Raw genomic sequence first — 18,831 nt, forward strand, 5'->3', positions numbered from 1 at the left:
CAGGGGCTGGGAAGGAACGAGCTCCGGAGGCCTCGAAGCCGAGGCGCCTCCAGCTTTGGCTGCTGCCGGGCCGTGCAAGGGCAGGCTCTGGGGGAAGAGCTGCTGCCACACAGCCCTGCCCAGGGCTGAGCCTGGCACAGCAATTACCTCCTGTGCATGTGCCCGTGCCTGGCATTGCTTTCCCTCCTGGAGTAGAGGCTGGAAGTGAGCCACTGCTTCCTCCTTGAAGTGGCTCCTTCTGCATAGACTTTTGGTCTATCATTTGAGAAAGAAAAAGGACGTTGGATCAGATGGAAACAATCCCCAATAGAGAGCTGTCATCTTCAGGAGGCAATGCTTGGCAAAGTGGCAGGTAAAGATCAGGAAAATGCACAGACTCTTGAGGCTGACCAGAGCACTCCCTCCTCTAAACTGCAAGCCCTCTTGAATGCCAGGAGACCGGGAAATTGCAGGGGATCTCAGGGAGTGCATGGCCCGTGGGGCAGTTTGGGCTCCCTGTCAGCTGAGGCCAAAGGCCTTCCTGCAGAGGCTGGGGAGAAGCTGCAGCCAGGCTAGGCTGGGAAACAGCCCTGTAGGGTGTGACAGCAGCAGTGGGGCAGCGAGGCTGCCATGGATCCCTTCCCACTGTGCTGGGCACAGCGGGGAAAGATGTGCAGAGAAAGCCCCCGGCTGCTGAGTCTCACGAGAAGGCTGAAGAAAATGCACCCACCTTGTCCTCCCTGCATTTCCTTCTGTGTTTGTCTCAGGAATACATCTGAGTCAAGAGATTTTTTGGCTCCAGTATCTTGGGTCTTTCCTTTTGGAGGACCTTAAGAGAAACAAGTTCCATTTTCCAGGAGTGGATCCCACAAAAGCGTGCTCGGCCTGTGGGGTCAGCAGGGACACACTACTCACCCCTGCGATGGGAGCCGGGCTTGCCTGCAGCAGCCAGGCCAGGAGTTGGAGAAATGCTCCCTGCAGACACACCTGTAACTCAACAGCCACAGAAGCTTCTGTCATCTCTGCTGCTCTGCACGGGCAGCCCTGAGCTGCAAGAGCAGTGAGGGGGAATTGCACAGGGCGAGGGCACACAAATGCATGGCACTGTCCATAGCTCACAGCTTTGGGCTCTGAGCTGGCAGCTCCCCCCGGGGGAAAGGCCTTCACCTACCCTCGCCATCTCCCCGAGGCTCATCCCAGAATGTGGGTTGGGAAGCCAGATCACCTTCACCAACAGGTTCATCTGCAAAGGAAGCAGGACAGAGCAGCTCCCAGCACTGCAGGAGATCCTCAGGCTGCCTGGGACCTGCGAGGAGGCGTGCAAAGCACAGCCCCGGGGCATAGTCCTGGGCCCTTCCCTTCCCTCTCTGCTCTTCTCCATGGCTGCAGAGAGCACATGGAAGGAGACAGTGGCATTGCACGTGGCAAGAGGATGTACAGTTAAATGCTCCTTCCTCCCACTGACTGTGATCCTGTGGGATCATCAGGGCTCCAGAAGGGAGCAGGGCAATGTTTCCAGAAACCATCAACCTTGATTTGATCTTAAGGGAAATGGCACATGTATGAGTTCTTGCCACAGTGACACTGCTTATTCTATCCGGAAAGGGCCATTGAGAACTTGCCTCCAGCATTCTCTGCGAATTTTAAGCCATATTCTACCAGGGCTTCCAGGTAATCCATGTCACGATCCCAGTCTAGAAGGGAGCACAGGTCAGAAGCATTTCCCTGGTGTGTTGGGATTCCCTTCTGCCTTAGGGGACTGGGCAGTGCAAGGGGCTCGGGTAAGGGTGTGAGAGCCAGATGGGAATGGACATGGCCAAAGCTGCAGAGGGGCCTGGGGAGCTCTGGGCTGGCTCCTGGTCACTCTCCACCCTCTTTGCAGGCCCTGTGCAACATCTCTGCACAGGAAATTGGGGCAGCCCAGGGCCCACTGGGTGTTCTCTCTCTTGCGCAGAGGAAACACTCCCTAAAGCCCTGGCGAAAAACTGTAGCAGGCAGTGCCACAACCTTGCCTCTGTCCTTCCTGCCTTCCCTCCCTCCCTCCCTCCCTCTCTCCTTTCCTCTTTTGCCAGGGCCAGCTCCCCCAGCCCAAGGGGTCAGAGTCAGGCCCTGTCAGGACACTCTGGAGCCCTGCTCTCCCCCTCTGCCCTTTCCCCACCATGGTCACCGCTTGCAGCCCCTCCCAGCTTTCGGCCAGTGTCTCCCAGGGAGGGACCCCAGCAGGAGTGCTCAGTACCCGAGTGCCCTGAGCCTGCTCAGGATAATTCCTCTGGGCTGTGCCCGTCTTGTCCGGGCTGCGCCCGCACTGCCAAGCAGCAGAGATGGCGGCTGAAGGCTCAGCAGGGCTCAGGCCCAGAGGCACAGCAATTACCTCCTGTGACTGTGCCTGGCATCGCTTTCCTTCCTGCAGCAGAGACACTGCTTCCTCCAGGGAATGCTGCCTTCAGCACAGCTTCTACATCCACTTCAGGAGGAAGGAAAAAGGACAGCTGGATGAGATGGAGCCATTCCCCATTGGGGAGGTGGAACCTTCAGGACGCAATGCTTGTGCAACACATTGATAAGGATCAGGAAAATGCCCAGGCCCTTGGAGCTGGGCCAGGGCCCTTCCTTCTCCGAACATCTGCCCTTTCTGATCAACCCCGAGACAGGCAATTTGCAGGGATTTCAGAGTGTGCAAGGCCCATGGGGCTATTTAGGCTCCCTGTCAGCTGATGCCAAAGGCCTTCCTGCAGAGGCTGGGGAGAAGCTGCAGCCAGGCCAGGCTGGGAAACAGCCCTGCAGGGTGTGAAGACAGCAGTGGGGCAGCCAGGCTGCCATGGATCCCTTCCTGCTGTGGTGGGCACGGCGTGTCCAGATGTGCAGAGAAAGCCCCTGGGTTGTGAGACTCAGGAGGAGGCTGAGGGAAATGCACCCACCTTGCTTTCCCTGCAGCATTTCCTTCAGCATTTGCCTCATGACTTCTAATGGCTCCAGGGTTTTCCTGTCTGCCATGTGTTTGCTGTTTTCTGTTGGAGGACCTTAACAGAAAGTAGTTCCATTTCCCAGGAGTGGATCCCACAAAAGCAGTGCTCAGCCTGTGGGGTCAGCAGTGACGCACTACTCACCCCTATGACGGGAGCTGAGCTTGTGAGCGACATCCAGGCCAGGAGCTGAAGAAGCCCTCCCTGCAGACACACCTGTAACTGAAAAGCCAAAGAAACTTCAGTCACCTGGTTCTTGGCAGCCTGTCAATAATTATTTCTTGGTGGGACAGTGAGAACTTACCTGCAGGAGGTCCAGAGGGCTTCAGAACAACTTCATAGCGCCACGTCATGGGAGGAGCCTTGCCAGCAACCCCATCTAGAAGCAAACCAAGATGAGAAGAGTTTCCATTGTGCACCAGGCCTGGCTGTGGCCCTGGGCTCACGGCAGGCCTCCTGCTCGGGGCTGCTCCTGTGCCTTGGGCCTCTGGGCACTCAGGGCAGCTGTGGGAGCAGCCGCAGCGGGAGGGACCTTGGTGCACGAGTCCCATTTCCCAGGGGCTGGGAAGGAACGAGCTCCGGAGGCCTCGAAGCCGAGGTGCCTCCAGCTGTGGCTGCTGCCGGGCCGTGCAAGGGCAGGCTCTGGGGGAAGAGCTGCTGCCACACAGCCCTGCCCAGGGCTGAGCCCGGCACAGCAATTAGGAGTTTCGGCATTTTGGGCTCCCAGTCAGCTGATGCCAAAGGCCTTCCTGCAGAGGCTGGGGAGAAGCTGCAGCCAGGCCAGGCTGGGAAACAGCCCTGCAGGGCGGGTCAGCAGCAGCGGGGCAGCCAGGCTGCCATGGATCCCTTCCCGCTGTGCCGGGCACAGCATGTGCAGATGTGCAGAGAAAGCTCCCAGATGCTTCAACTCAGGAAAAGGCTGAGGCAAGTACACGCACCATGTCTTCTCTGCATTATTTGTTTCAGTATTTTCCGCACGCCTTCTGATGGTTCTTGGGATTTCTTGTCTGCTCTGTCCGGGATCTTTCCCGTCGGATGACCTTAGAGCAACAGAGTTCCATTTCCCAGCAGTGGATCCCATAAAAGCAGTGCTCGGCCTGTGGGGTCAGCAGGGACACACTACTCACCCCTGCGATGGGAGCCGGGCTTGCCTGCTGGAACCAGCACAGGAGCTGGAGAAATGCTCCCTGCAGACACACCTGTAACTCAAGAGCCACAGAAGCTTCTGTCATCTCTGCTGCTCTGCACGGGCAGCCCTGAGCTGCAGGAGCAGTGAGGGGGAATTGCACAGGGCGAGGGCACACACGCGCACGGCTCTGTCCTGGCACCTGCAGCCATGCCCCCCCGGTCGAGCTTTGGGCTCTGAGCTGGCAGCTTCCCCGGGGGAAAGGTCTTCACCTACCCTCGCCATCTCCCCGAGGCTCATCCCGGAATGTGGGTTGGGAAGCCAGATCACCTTCACCAACAGGTTCATCTGCAAAGGAAGCAGGACAGAGCAGCTCCCAGCACTGCAGGAGATCCTCAGGCTGCCTGGGACCTGCGAGGAGGCGTGCAAAGCACAGCCCCGGGGCATAGTCCTGGGCCCTTCCCTTCCCTCTCTGCTCTTCTCCGTGGCTGCAGAGAGCACATGGAAGGAGACAGTGGCATTGCACGTGGCAAGAGGATGTACAGTTAAATGCTCCTTCCTCCCACTGACTGTGATCCTGTGGGATCATCAGGGCTCCAGAAGGGAGCAGGCAATGTTTCCAGAAACCATCAACCTTGATTTGATCTTAAGGGAAATGGCACATGTATGAGCTCTTGCCACAGTGACACTGCTTATTCTATCCGGAAAGGGCCATTGAGAACTTGCCTCCAGCATTCTCCGCGAATTTTAAGCCAGATTCCACCAGGGCTTCCAGGTAATCCATGTCACGATCCCAGTCTAGAAGGGAGCACAGGTCAGAAGCATTTCCGTGGTGTGCTGGGATTCCCTTCTGCCTTAGGGAACTGGGCAGTGCAAGGGGCTCGGGTAAGGGTGTGGGAGCCAGATGTGAATGGACATGGCCAACACTGGGTGTTCTCTCCCTCCCACAGAGGAAAGCCTCCCTAAAGCTTTATGGAAAACCATCCCCAAGGCTTCGTGGGGAGAAGGGAGCGCTGTCCTGGGAAAGGGGAGCCAGGCGGCCGGCTCACCTGCTCCCTTCCCTCGCCATGGAGCTGCCTGGGCAGCCCTGGGAGGGAGGGCCACTGCCAGGAGGAGCAGGAGGAAGAGGCGCAGAGCAAGGGCCATGGTGCCTTGCCCTGTGCCAGTCCCGCAGCTCTTGCTGCCGCCGCTGTCCTGACGCCGCTGTCCCGACGCCGCTGTCCCAATGTCAGCACCACTGCCGCCGCCGCCGCCGCCGCTGCTGCTGCTGCTGCCGCAACGGTTGTGCTCAAGGACTGACTGCTCGGTGGCTGTGGTGCTGTGCAACCACGGGTCTCTGGGACCTCTGTGACCTCAGAGCCTGCTGTGACCTCAGCCTGCTGTCAGCCCAGAGCCTGCTGTGACCTCATGGCCTTAGCTGTGCCCCCAGAGCGTACCCCCATCTGTACGAATGGGCTGCCCTGACTGTAAATGGTTTGCTTCATCAAAGGCCATTGCTTAGCAAAACCTTTTGTTTTGCCTGCTGACACTGCTGGTCAGGCTGTGTCCCTGGAGATGCTCCTGATGGCTTCCTGTAGCAATGGGGAGCAAAGAGACACCTACCCCCTTATGCGTCCCACAGAGATCGCTTTATTATAGAAATCACCCCCCTTTTATACCTTTCATCTCAATGAGACAAAACCAAAACTTTAGAGAAGATGGGCACCCATTGGCTGGCTCAGCTGCTGTCTGCCCATGCGTCTTTTTCCCCAGTCTGCTCCCCATTCATACGCTGTCCACACGTTCCTCCTCATTCCTGCCTCTCACTTCTCAGCCAACTTCCAGCCGTCCAGCCTGCAGCTGAGCCTTCCCCACAGGGATTTCTGCTGAACATAACCCTTAGCAACTTGAACAATTACAATCCCATATCCCACAGCTTCCCTCTTTTCCTGGGCATGCTGCTGGCGGAGGTCCAGGCGCAGATGATGCCACTGAAGGAGATGTGCCCTCAGCCCAGGGATGCTCAGCATGGGCTCCCCCAGCCCCTCGGGGCCCCGCTGCTGGTCACAGCAGCCCCTGCCTGGCTCCTGCCTGCCCGCACCGTGGGCATCCATGGCTGCTCCTGGACATGGAGCTCAGCCAGTGCTGCTGCCGTGTGGGCTTTGCTGGTGGTACTACTCGGACACTGGGGTGACAGCTCCATCGCTCCATCTCTTTATTGGAACAGAAGAATGGGCCATCACCTACCCCTGGGGGGGGGGGGGGGGGGAGGGGGGGTTCACCTTCAGTGTTGTTTAGAGGGTAGGGCCAGGGGGCTTAGGGGGCTGGGTTGATGCTGGGGTCTCTAGAAGAACATGGGAATGAGCTGGGACGGGGCAGAGGGAGATCAAAAAAGGGAGTGAAGGCAGCTTGGGGATACCCATGGGGAGAAGAGATGGCAGGGGGATCTAGAGGGTCACAGGAGGTTCCCTCATAGATGGCCATTTTGGGGTCTTCTTCTCAGAGCTCCTGTAAGGGCTGCCCAGGAGCCCTCTGCTGGAGGAGCTGCTCCATTGGTCCGAGCGCCAGGTGTAGCCTCCAGCTTTCATCTGCTGTCCAGAGGCGCTCCTGTGGAGAGAGGAGTGTCTGAGGCCCCAGCTGCCGCTGGCACACAGGGACCCTCCTGCACAGCAGGGCCCAGAGCTGGCAAGGCTCCCCAGCACGGCTGGAGCTGCTGGCACACCTTGGCCCAGCTGGACAGCTGCCCCTCAAGGCCCCGGCCAGCAGGGGATGGCTCTGGGCAGGGTCCCTGGCCAGGAGCGGGCCCCAGAGCGCGTCTGCCTTCCAAGGGCAATCTGGTCCCTGCTCTTTCTCCTCCCCGCCTTGCTTTGCCTCTGCCCGCTGCTCCTGGGGCTGCTCTTGGCCCCGCAGCCTCAGTGGGAGCCAGCACTGGCTGCAGCCCCAGTGGGCTCCCCTGGACAAGGCCCAGCAATGAAGAGGCCAATGAAAGCACCGGGCAGCAGCAGAACCCTCAGCAGAGTTATGTGGACAACCACTGACCAGCCACAATTCTACAGCAACTCACTGAGAATGGTTCCTGTCTACAAGCAGCCATCCAATGAAGCTGTCTGAGGGGAAGAGCAACAAAACACTCACCGTTTTCTCTTCCAGCAATACCAGATTCCAACAGAGCACAACATGAAGATGAGTGCCCCAGCAGCCACGATGGCCATTAACTCAAGTAAACAGCGTGTTCCGTGACAGACACCGCTTCCAATGCCCTTCTGGGAATCGGGAACACGTGTTGAGGTGCCGGCTGCATCTGTGAGAGCAATGGGGAGCGTGAGCCCGGGCTCTGCTCCACTGCTGAGCTGGCAGCTCGCTGGACACGGCCAGGATGTTGTCTGCTTCCCCCAGAGCTGGGGCCTGCAGGCACCTTGGCACCCCTTGGCACCCCTTGGCACAGGCTGTGCCACCCAACAAAGCCCAGAGGGCCGGGAGGAGAGCCCGGGGATGGCGCAGCTGCTTGGGCAGTCGCTCCTTCCAGGGAGCCGGGCCCACCCATCCCTGAGCAGCCAGTGCCAGCCCCGACCCTGCCTGCCCCGTGACAGCTCCCCCAGCCCAAGGGGACAGAGTCAGGGCCTGTCAGGACACAGGGCAGCCCCTGCCCAGCCGGGAGTCAGGGCTGGCTGTGGCCGTGGGCTCACAACAGGGCTCCCGCTCGGGGCTGCTCCTGTGCCTTGGGCCTCTGGGCACTCAGGGCAGCTGTGGGAGCAGCCGCAGCGGGAGGGACCTTGGTGCACGAGTCCCATTTCCCAGGGGCTGGGAAGGAACGAGCTCCGGAGGCCTCGAAGCCGAGGCGCCTCCAGCTTTGGCTGCTGCCGGGCCGTGCAAGGGCAGGCTCTGGGGGAAGAGCTGCTGCCACACAGCCCTGCCCAGGGCTGAGCCTGGCACAGCAATTACCTCCTGTGCATGTGCCCGTGCCTGGCATTGCTTTCCCTCCTGGAGTAGAGGCTGGAAGTGAGCCACTGCTTCCTCCTTGAAGTGGCTCCTTCTGCATAGACTTTTGGTCTATCATTTGAGAAAGAAAAAGGACGTTGGATCAGATGGAAACAATCCCCAATAGAGAGCTGTCATCTTCAGGAGGCAATGCTTGGCAAAGTGGCAGGTAAAGATCAGGAAAATGCACAGACTCTTGAGGCTGACCAGAGCACTCCCTCCTCTAAACTGCAAGCCCTCTTGAATGCCAGGAGACCGGGAAATTGCAGGGGATCTCAGGGAGTGCATGGCCCGTGGGGCAGTTTGGGCTCCCTGTCAGCTGAGGCCAAAGGCCTTCCTGCAGAGGCTGGGGAGAAGCTGCAGCCAGGCTAGGCTGGGAAACAGCCCTGTAGGGTGTGACAGCAGCAGTGGGGCAGCGAGGCTGCCATGGATCCCTTCCCACTGTGCTGGGCACAGCGGGGAAAGATGTGCAGAGAAAGCCCCCGGCTGCTGAGTCTCACGAGAAGGCTGAAGAAAATGCACCCACCTTGTCCTCCCTGCATTTCCTTCTGTGTTTGTCTCAGGAATACATCTGAGTCAAGAGATTTTTTGGCTCCAGTATCTTGGGTCTTTCCTTTTGGAGGACCTTAAGAGAAACAAGTTCCATTTTCCAGGAGTGGATCCCACAAAAGCGTGCTCGGCCTGTGGGGTCAGCAGGGACACACTACTCACCCCTACGATGGGAGCCGGGCTTGCCTGCAGCAGCCAGGCCAGGAGTTGGAGAAATGCTCCCTGCAGACACACCTGTAACTCAACAGCCACAGAAGCTTCTGTCACCTCTGCTGCTCTGCACGGGCAGCCCTGAGCTGCAGGAGCAGTGAGGGGGAATTGCACAGGGCGAGGGCACACACGCGCACGGCTCTGTCCTGGCACCTGCAGCCATGCCCCCCCGGTCGAGCTTTGGGCTCTGAGCTGGCAGCTTCCCCGGGGGAAAGGTCTTCACCTACCCTCGCCATCTCCCCGAGGCTCATCCCAGAATGTGGGTTGGGAAGCCAGATCACCTTCACCAACAGGTTCATCTGCAAAGGAAGCAGGACAGAGCAGCTCCCAGCACTGCAGGAGATCCTCAGGCTGCCTGGGACCTGCGAGGAGGCGTGCAAAGCACAGCCCCGGGGCATAGTCCTGGGCCCTTCCCTTCCCTCTCTGCTCTTCTCCATGGCTGCAGAGAGCACATGGAAGGAGACAGTGGCATTGCACGTGGCAAGAGGATGTACAGTTAAATGCTCCTTCCTCCCACTGACTGTGATCCTGTGGGATCATCAGGGCTCCAGAAGGGAGCAGGGCAATGTTTCCAGAAACCATCAACCTTGATTTGATCTTAAGGGAAATGGCACATGTATGAGCTCTTGCCACAGTGACACTGCTTATTCTATCCGGAAAGGGCCATTGAGAACTTGCCTCCAGCATTCTCCGCGAATTTTAAGCCATATTCTACCAGGGCTTCCAGGTAATCCATGTCACGATCCCAGTCTAGAAGGGAGCACAGGTCAGAAGCATTTCCCTGGTGTGTTGGGATTCCCTTCTGCCTTAGGGAACTGGGCAGTGCAAGGGGCTCGGGTAAGGGTGTGAGAGCCAGATGGGAATGGACATGGCCAAAGCTGCAGAGGGGCCTGGGGAGCTCTGGGCTGGCTCCTGGTCACTCTCTACCCTCTTTGCAGGCCCTGTGCAACATCTCTGCACAGGAAATTGGGGCAGCCCAGGGCCCACTGGGTGTTCTCTCTCTTGCGCAGAGGAAACACTCCCTAAAGCCCTGGCGAAAAACTGTAGCAGGCAGTGCCACAACCATGCCTCTGTCCTTCCTGCCTTCCCTCCCTCCCTCCCTCCCTCCCTCTCTCCTTTCCTCTTTTGCCAGGGCCAGCTCCCCCAGCCCAAGGGGTCAGAGTCAGGCCCTGTCAGGACACTCTGGAGCCCTGCTCTCCCCCTCTGCCCTTTCCCCACCATGGTCACCGCTTGCAGCCCCTCCCAGCTTTCGGCCAGTGTCTCCCAGGGAGGGACCCCAGCAGGAGTGCTCAGTACCCGAGTGCCCTGAGCCTGCTCAGGATAATTCCTCTGGGCTGTGCCCGTCTTGTCCGGGCTGCGCCCGCACTGCCAAGCAGCAGAGATGGCGGCTGAAGGCTCAGCAGGGCTCAGGCCCAGAGGCACAGCAATTACCTCCTGTGACTGTGCCTGGCATCGCTTTCCTTCCTGCAGCAGAGACACTGCTTCCTCCAGGGAATGCTGCCTTCAGCACAGCTTCTACATCCACTTCAGGAGGAAGGAAAAAGGACAGCTGGATGAGATGGAGCCATTCCCCATTGGGGAGGTGGAACCTTCAGGACGCAATGCTTGTGCAACACATTGATAAGGATCAGGAAAATGCCCAGGCCCTTGGAGCTGGGCCAGGGCCCTTCCTTCTCCGAACATCTGCCCTTTCTGATCAACCCCGAGACAGGCAATTTGCAGGGATTTCAGAGTGTGCAAGGCCCATGGGGCTATTTAGGCTCCCTGTCAGCTGATGCCAAAGGCCTTCCTGCAGAGGCTGGGGAGAAGCTGCAGCCAGGCCAGGCTGGGAAGCAGCCCTGCAGGGCGGGTCAGCAGCAGCGGGGCAGCCAGGCTGCCATGGATCCCTTCCCGCTGTGCCGGGCACAGCATGTGCAGATGTGCAGAGAAAGCTCCCAGATGCTTCAACTCAGGAAAAGGTTGAGGCAAGTACACGCACCATGTCTTCTCTGCATCATTTGTTTCAGTATTTTCCGAATGCCTTCTGATGATTCTTGGGATTTCTTGTCTGCTCTGTCCGGGATCTTTCCCGTCGGAGGACCTTAGAGCAACAGAGTTCCATTTCCCAGCAGTGGATCCCACAAAAGCAGTGCTCGGCCTGTGGGGTCAGCAGGGACACACTACTCACCCCTGCGATGGGAGCCGGGCTTGCCTGCTGGAACCAGCACAGGAGCTGGAGAAATGCTCCCTGCAGACACACCTGTAACTCAACAGCCACAGAAGCTTCTGTCATCTCTGCTGCTCTGCACGGGCAGCCCTGAGCTGCAGGAGCAGTGAGGGGGAATTGCACAGGGCGAGGGCACACACGCGCACGGCTCTGTCCTGGCACCTGCAGCCATGCCCCCCCGGTCGAGCTTTGGGCTCTGAGCTGGCAGCTTCCCCAGGGGGAAAGGTCTTCACCTACCCTCGCCATCTCCCCGAGGCTCATCCAGGAATGTGGGTTGGGAAGCCAGATCACCTTCACCAACAGGTTCATCTGCAAAGGAAGCAGGACAGAGCAGCTCTCAGCACTGCAGGAGGTCCTCAGGCTGCCTGGGGCCAGGCAAAGGCACAAGCACAAGGCACAGCCCCAGGCCCTTCCCTTCTCTCTCTGCTCTTCTCCGTGGCTGCACAAAGCACATGGAAGGAGACAGTGGCATTGCACATGGGAAGAAGATTTAACAGCTAAATCCTTCTTTCTCCCACTGACAGCCGTCCTGTGGGATCATCAGGGCTCCAGAAAGAAGGAGGTCAAGGTTTCCAGAAACCATCAGCCTCCAGAGGAACTTAAGCAAAGTGGCACATGAGCGGGCTTCTGCCACCTTGACACTGATTATTCTGTCAGTAAAGGGACACTGAGAATTTGCCTCCGGCATCTGGGAAAGTCTTCAAACCTCCATTCACCAGCAATTCCCAATAATGCATGCCCTGATCCCCATCTGGAAGGGAGCACAGATCAGAAGCATTTCCATGGTGTACTGGGATCCCCTTCTGCCTTAGGGATCTGGGCACTGCAAGGGGGTTGGGAAAGGCTGTGGGGGCCAGATGTGAATGGACGTGGCCAAAGCTGCAGAGGGGCATGGGGAGCTCTGGGCTGGCTCTGGTCACTCTGCACACTCTTTCCACGTCCTGTGCAACATCCCTGAAGCGCTGTGCCCGCACTGCCAAGCAGCAGAGAGGGCAGCTGAAGGCTCAGCAGGGCTCAGGCCCAGAGGCACAGCAATTACCTCCTGCGACTGTGCCTGGCATCGCCTCCCTTCCTGTAGAAGAGGCTGGAACAGAACCACTGCTTCCTCTGGGAAAACCTTCCTTCTGCACAGCCTCTACTTTCATTTCTGGAGAAAGGAAAAGGGAGCGCTGGATGAGGTGGAGGCATTCCCCACTGGGGAGGTGGCACCTTCAGGAGATGGTGAAAGATGTGGTTCAGGATCAGGAAAATGGCCAGGCTCTTGGAGCTGGGCCAGAGCACTCCCTCACTGAAACACCCGCCCTGCTGATCTACCCCAAGACCGGGAAATTGCAGGGGATTTCAGAGTGTGCATGGCCAGTGGGGCATTTTGGGCTCCCAGTCAGCTGATGCCAAAGGCCTTCCTGCAGAGGCTGGGGAGAAGCTGCAGCCAGGCCAAGCAGGGAAACAGCCCTGCAGGGTGTGAGAGCTGCAGCGAGGCAGCCAGGCTGCCATGGATCCCTTCCCGCTGTGCCAGGTATGGCGTGTCCAGATGTGCAGAGAAAGCCCCTGGGTTGTGAGTCTCAGGAGGAGGCTGAGGGAAATGGAACCCCCTTGTTTTCCCTGCAGCACCTCTTTCAGCATTTGCCTCATGACTTCTAATGGCTCCAGGGTTTTCCTGTCTGCCATGTGTTTGCTGTTTTCTGTTGGAGGACCTTAACAGAAAGTAGTTCCATTTCCCAGGAGTGGATCCCACAAAAGCAGTGCTCAGCCTGTGGGGTCAGCAGTGACGCACTACTCACCCCTATGACGGGAGCTGAGCTTGTGAGCGACATCCAGGCCAGGAGCTGAAGAAGCCCTCCCTGCAGACACACCCGTAACTGAAAAGCCAAAGAAACTTCAGTCACCTGGTTCTTGGCAGCCTGTCAATAATTATTTCTTGGTGGGACAGTGAGAACTTACCTGCAGGAGGTCCAGAGGGCTTCAGAACAACTTCATAGCGCCACGTCATGGGAGGAGCCTTGCCAGCAACCCCATCTAGAAGCAAACCAAGATGAGAAGAGTTTCCAGTGTGCACCAGGCCTGGCTGTGGCCCTGGGCTCACGACAGGGCTCCTGCTCGGGGCTGCTCCTGTGCCTTGGGCCTCTGGGCACTCAGGGCAGCTGTGGGAGCAGCCGCAGCGGGAGGGACCTTGGTGCACGAGTCCCATTTCCCAGGGGCTGGGAAGGAACGAGCTCCGGAGGCCTCGAAGCCGAGGTGCCTCCAGCTGTGGCTGCTGCCGGGCCGTGCAAGGGCAGGCTCTGGGGGAAGAGCTGCTGCCACACAGCCCTGCCCAGGGCTGAGCCCGGCACCGCAATTAGGAGTTTCGGCATTTTGGGCTCCCAGTCAGCTGATGCCAAAGGCCTTCCTGCAGAGGCTGGGGAGAAGCTGCAGCCAGGCCAGGCTGGGAAGCAGCCCTGCAGGGCGGGTCAGCAGCAGCGGGGCAGCCAGGCTGCCATGGATCCCTTCCCGCTGTGCCGGGCACAGCATGTGCAGATGTGCAGAGAAAGCTCCCAGATGCTTCAACTCAGGAAAAGGCTGAGGCAAGTACACGCACCATGTCTTCTCTGCATCATTTGTTTCAGTATATTCCGCACGCCTTCTGATGATTCTTGGGATTTCTTGTCTGCTCTGTCCGGGATCTTTCCCGTCGGAGGACCTTAGAGCAACAGAGTTCCATTTCCCAGCAGTGGATCCCACAAAAGCAGTGCTCGGCCTGTGGGGTCAGCAGGGACACACTACTCACCCCTGCGATGGGAGCCGGGCTTGCCTGCTGGAACCAGCACAGGAGCTGGAGAAATGCTCCCTGCAGACACACCTGTAACTCAACAGCCACAGAAGCTTCTGTCATCTCTGCTGCTCTGCACGGGCAGCCCTGAGCTGCAGGAGCAGTGAGGGGGAATTGCACAGGGCGAGGGCACACACGCGCACGGCTCTGTCCTGGCACCTGCAGCCATGCCCCCCCGGTCGAGCTTTGGGCTCTGAGCTGGCAGCTTCCCCAGGGGGAAAGGTCTTCACCTACCCTCGCCATCTCCCCGAGGCTCATCCAGGAATGTGGGTTGGGAAGCCAGATCACCTTCACCAACAGGTTCATCTGCAAAGGAAGCAGGACAGAGCAGCTCTCAGCACTGCAGGAGGTCCTCAGGCTGCCTGGGGCCAGGCAAAGGCACAAGCACAAGGCACAGCCCCAGGCCCTTCCCTTCTCTCTCTGCTCTTCTCCGTGGCTGCACAAAGCACATGGAAGGAGACAGTGGCATTGCACATGGGAAGAAGATTTAACAGCTAAATCCTTCTTTCTCCCACTGACAGCCGTCCTGTGGGATCATCAGGGCTCCAGAAAGAAGGAGGTCAAGGTTTCCAGAAACCATCAGCCTCCAGAGGAACTTAAGCAAAGTGGCACATGAGCGGGCTTCTGCCACCTTGACACTGATTATTCTGTCAGTAAAGGGACACTGAGAATTTGCCTCCGGCATCTGGGAAAGTCTTCAAACCTCCATTCACCAGCAATTCCCAATAATGCATGCCCTGATCCCCATCTGGAAGGGAGCACAGATCAGAAGCATTTCCATGGTGTACTGGGATCCCCTTCTGCCTTAGGGATCTGGGCACTGCAAGGGGGTTGGGAAAGGCTGTGGGGGCCAGATGTGAATGGACGTGGCCAAAGCTGCAGAGGGGCATGGGGAGCTCTGGGCTGGCTCTGGTCACTCTGCACACTCTTTCCACGTCCTGTGCAACATCCCTGAAGCGCTGTGCCCGCACTGCCAAGCAGCAGAGAGGGCAGCTGAAGGCTCAGCAGGGCTCAGGCCCAGAGGCACAGCAATTACCTCCTGCGACTGTGCCTGGCATCGCCTCCCTTCCTGTAGAAGAGGCTGGAACAGAACCACTGCTTCCTCTGGGAAAACCTTCCTTCTGCACAGCCTCTACTTTCATTTCTGGAGAAAGGAAAAGGGAGCGCTGGATGAGGTGGAGGCATTCCCCACTGGGGAGGTGGCACCTTCAGGAGATGGTGAAAGATGTGGTTCAGGATCAGGAAAATGGCCAGGCTCTTGGAGCTGGGCCAGAGCACTCCCTCACTGAAACACCCGCCCTGCTGATCTACCCCAAGACCGGGAAATTGCAGGGGATTTCAGAGTGTGCATGGCCAGTGGGGCATTTTGGGCTCCCAGTCAGCTGATGCCAAAGGCCTTCCTGCAGAGGCTGGGGAGAAGCTGCAGCCAGGCCAAGCAGGGAAACAGCCCTGCAGGGTGTGAGAGCTGCAGCGAGGCAGCCAGGCTGCCATGGATCCCTTCCCGCTGTGCCAGGTATGGCGTGTCCAGATGTGCAGAGAAAGCCCCTGGGTTGTGAGTCTCAGGAGGAGGCTGAGGGAAATGGAACCCCCTTGTTTTCCCTGCAGCACCTCTTTCAGCATTTGCCTCATGACTTCTAATGGCTCCAGGGTTTTCCTGTCTGCCATGTGTTTGCTGTTTTCTGTTGGAGGACCTTAACAGAAAGTAGTTCCATTTCCCAGGAGTGGATCCCACAAAAGCAGTGCTCAGCCTGTGGGGTCAGCAGTGACGCACTACTCACCCCTATGACGGGAGCTGAGCTTGTGAGCGACATCCAGGCCAGGAGCTGAAGAAGCCCTCCCTGCAGACACACCTGTAACTGAAAAGCCAAAGAAACTTCAGTCACCTGGTTCTTGGCAGCCTGTCAATAATTATTTCTTGGTGGGACAGTGAGAACTTACCTGCAGGAGGTCCAGAGGGCTTCAGAACAACTTCATAGCGCCACGTCATGGGAGGAGCCTTGCCAGCAACCCCATCTAGAAGCAAACCAAGATGAGAAGAGTTTCCATTGTGCACCAGGCCTGGCTGTGGCCCTGGGCTCACGGCAGGGCTCCTGCTCGGGGCTGCTCCTGTGCCTTGGGCCTCTGGGCACTCAGGGCAGCTGTGGGAGCAGCCGCAGCGGGAGGGACCTTGGTGCACGAGTCCCATTTCCCAGGGGCTGGGAAGGAACGAGCTCCGGAGGCCTCGAAGCCGAGGTGCCTCCAGCTGTGGCTGCTGCCGGGCCGTGCAAGGGCAGGCTCTGGGGGAAGAGCTGCTGCCACACAGCCCTGCCCAGGGCTGAGCCCGGCACAGCAATTAGGAGTTTCGGCATTTTGGGCTCCCAGTCAGCTGATGCCAAAGGCCTTCCTGCAGAGGCTGGGGAGAAGCTGCAGCCAGGCCAGGCTGGGAAACAGCCCTGCAGGGCGGGTCAGCAGCAGCGGGGCAGCCAGGCTGCCATGGATCCCTTCCCGCTGTGCCGGGCACAGCATGTGCTGATGTGCAGAGAAAGTTCCCAGATGCTTCAACTCAGGAAAAGGCTGAGGCAAGTACACGCACCATGTCTTCTCTGCATCATTTGTTTCAGTATATTCCGCACGCCTTCTGATGATTCTTGGGATTTCTTGTCTGCTCTGTCCGGGATCTTTCCCGTCGGAGGACCTTAGAGCAACAGAGTTCCATTTCCCAGCAGTGGATCCCACAAAAGCAGTGCTCGGCCTGTGGGGTCAGCAGGGACACACTACTCACCCCTGCGATGGGAGCCGGGCTTGCCTGCTGGAACCAGCACAGGAGCTGGAGAAATGCTCCCTGCAGACACACCTGTAACTCAACAGCCACAGAAGCTTCTGTCATCTCTGCTGCTCTGCACGGGCAGCCCTGAGCTGCAGGAGCAGTGAGGGGGAATTGCACAGGGCGAGGGCACACACGCGCACGGCTCTGTCCTGGCACCTGCAGCCATGCCCCCCCGGTCGAGCTTTGGGCTCTGAGCTGGCAGCTTCCCCGGGGGAAAGGTCTTCACCTACCCTCGCCATCTCCCCGAGGCTCATCCCAGAATGTGGGTTGGGAAGCCAGATCACCTTCACCAACAGGTTCATCTGCAAAGGAAGCAGGACAGAGCAGCTCCCAGCACTGCAGGAGATCCTCAGGCTGCCTGGGACCTGCGAGGAGGCGTGCAAAGCACAGCCCCGGGGCATAGTCCTGGGCCCTTCCCTTCCCTCTCTGCTCTTCTCCGTGGCTGCAGAGAGCACATGGAAGGAGACCGTGGCATTGCACGTGGCAAGAGGATGTACAGTTAAATGCTCCTTCCTCCCACTGACTGTGATCCTGTGGGATCATCAGGGCTCCAGAAGGGAGCAGGCAATGTTTCCAGAAACCATCAACCTTGATTTGATCTTAAGGGAAATGGCACATGTATGAGCTCTTGCCACAGTGACACTGCTTATTCTATCCGGAAAGGGCCATTGAGAACTTGCCTCCAGCATTCTCCGCGAATTTTAAGCCAGATTCCACCAGGGCTTCCAGGTAATCCATGTCACGATCCCAGTCTAGAAGGGAGCACAGGTCAGAAGCATTTCCGTGGTGTGCTGGGATTCCCTTCTGCCTTAGGGAACTGGGCAGTGCAAGGGGCTCGGGTAAGGGTGTGGGAGCCAGATGTGAATGGACATGGCCAACACTGGGTGTTCTCTCCCTCCCACAGAGGAAAGCCTCCCTAAAGCTTTATGGAAAACCATCCCCAAGGCTTCGTGGGGAGAAGGGAGCGCTGTCCTGGGAAAGGGGAGCCAGGCGGCCGGCTCACCTGCTCCCTTCCCTCGCCATGGAGCTGCCTGGGCAGCCCTGGGAGGGAGGGCCACTGCCAGGAGGAGCAGGAGGAAGAGGCGCAGAGCAAGGGCCATGGTGCCTTGCCCTGTGCCAGTCCCGCAGCTCTTGCTGCCGCCGCTGTCCTGACGCCGCTGTCCCGACGCCGCTGTCCCAATGTCAGCACCACTGCCGCCGCCGCCGCCGCCGCTGCTGCTGCTGCTGCCGCAACGGTTGTGCTCAAGGACTGACTGCTCGGTGGCTGTGGTGCTGTGCAACCACGGGTCTCTGGGACCTCTGTGACCTCAGAGCCTGCTGTGACCTCAGCCTGCTGTCAGCCCAGAGCCTGCTGTGACCTCATGGCCTTAGCTGTGCCCCCAGAGCGTACCGCCATCTGTACGAATGGGCTGCCCTGACTGTAAATGGTTTGCTTCATCAAAGGCCATTGCTTAGCAAAACCTTTTGTTTTGCCTGCTGACACTGCTGGTCAGGCTGTGTTCCTGGAGATGCTCCTGATGGCTTCCTGTAGCAATGGGGAGCAAAGAGACACCTACCCCCTTATGCGTCCCACAGAGATCGCTTTATTATAGAAATCACCCCCCTTTTATACCTTTCATCTCAATGAGACAAAACCAAAACTTTAGAGAAGATGGGCACCCATTGGCTGGCTCAGCTGCCGTCTGCCCATGCGTCTTTTTCCCCAGTCTGCTCCCCATTCATACGCTGTCCACACGTTCCTCCTCATTCCTGCCTCTCACTTCTCAGCCAACTTCCAGCCGTCCAGCCTGCAGCTGAGCCTTCCCCACAGGGATTTCTGCTGAACATAACCCTTAGCAACTTGAACAATTACAATCCCATATCCCACAGCTTCCCTCTTTTCCTGGGCATGCTGCTGGTGGAGGTCCAGGCGCAGATGATGCCACTGAAGGAGATGTGCCCTCAGCCCAGGGATGCTCAGCATGGGCTCCCCCAGCCCCTCGGGGCCCCGCTGCTGGTCACAGCAGCCCCTGCCTGGCTCCTGCCTGCCCGCACCGTGGGCATCCATGGCTGCTCCTGGACATGGAGCTCAGCCAGTGCTGCTGCCGTGTGGGCTTTGCTGGTGGTACTACTCGGACACTGGGGTGACAGCTCCATCGCTCCATCTCTTTATTGGAACAGAAGAATGGGCCATCACCTACCCCTGGGGGGGGGGGGGGGAGGGGGGGTTCACCTTCAGTGTTGTTTAGA

Source organism: Sturnus vulgaris, chromosome 11, assembly GCF_052056855.1.
Source record: "Sturnus vulgaris isolate bStuVul1 chromosome 11, bStuVul1.hap1, whole genome shotgun sequence".
In the NCBI taxonomy this organism is placed as follows: Eukaryota; Metazoa; Chordata; class Aves; order Passeriformes; family Sturnidae; genus Sturnus; species Sturnus vulgaris.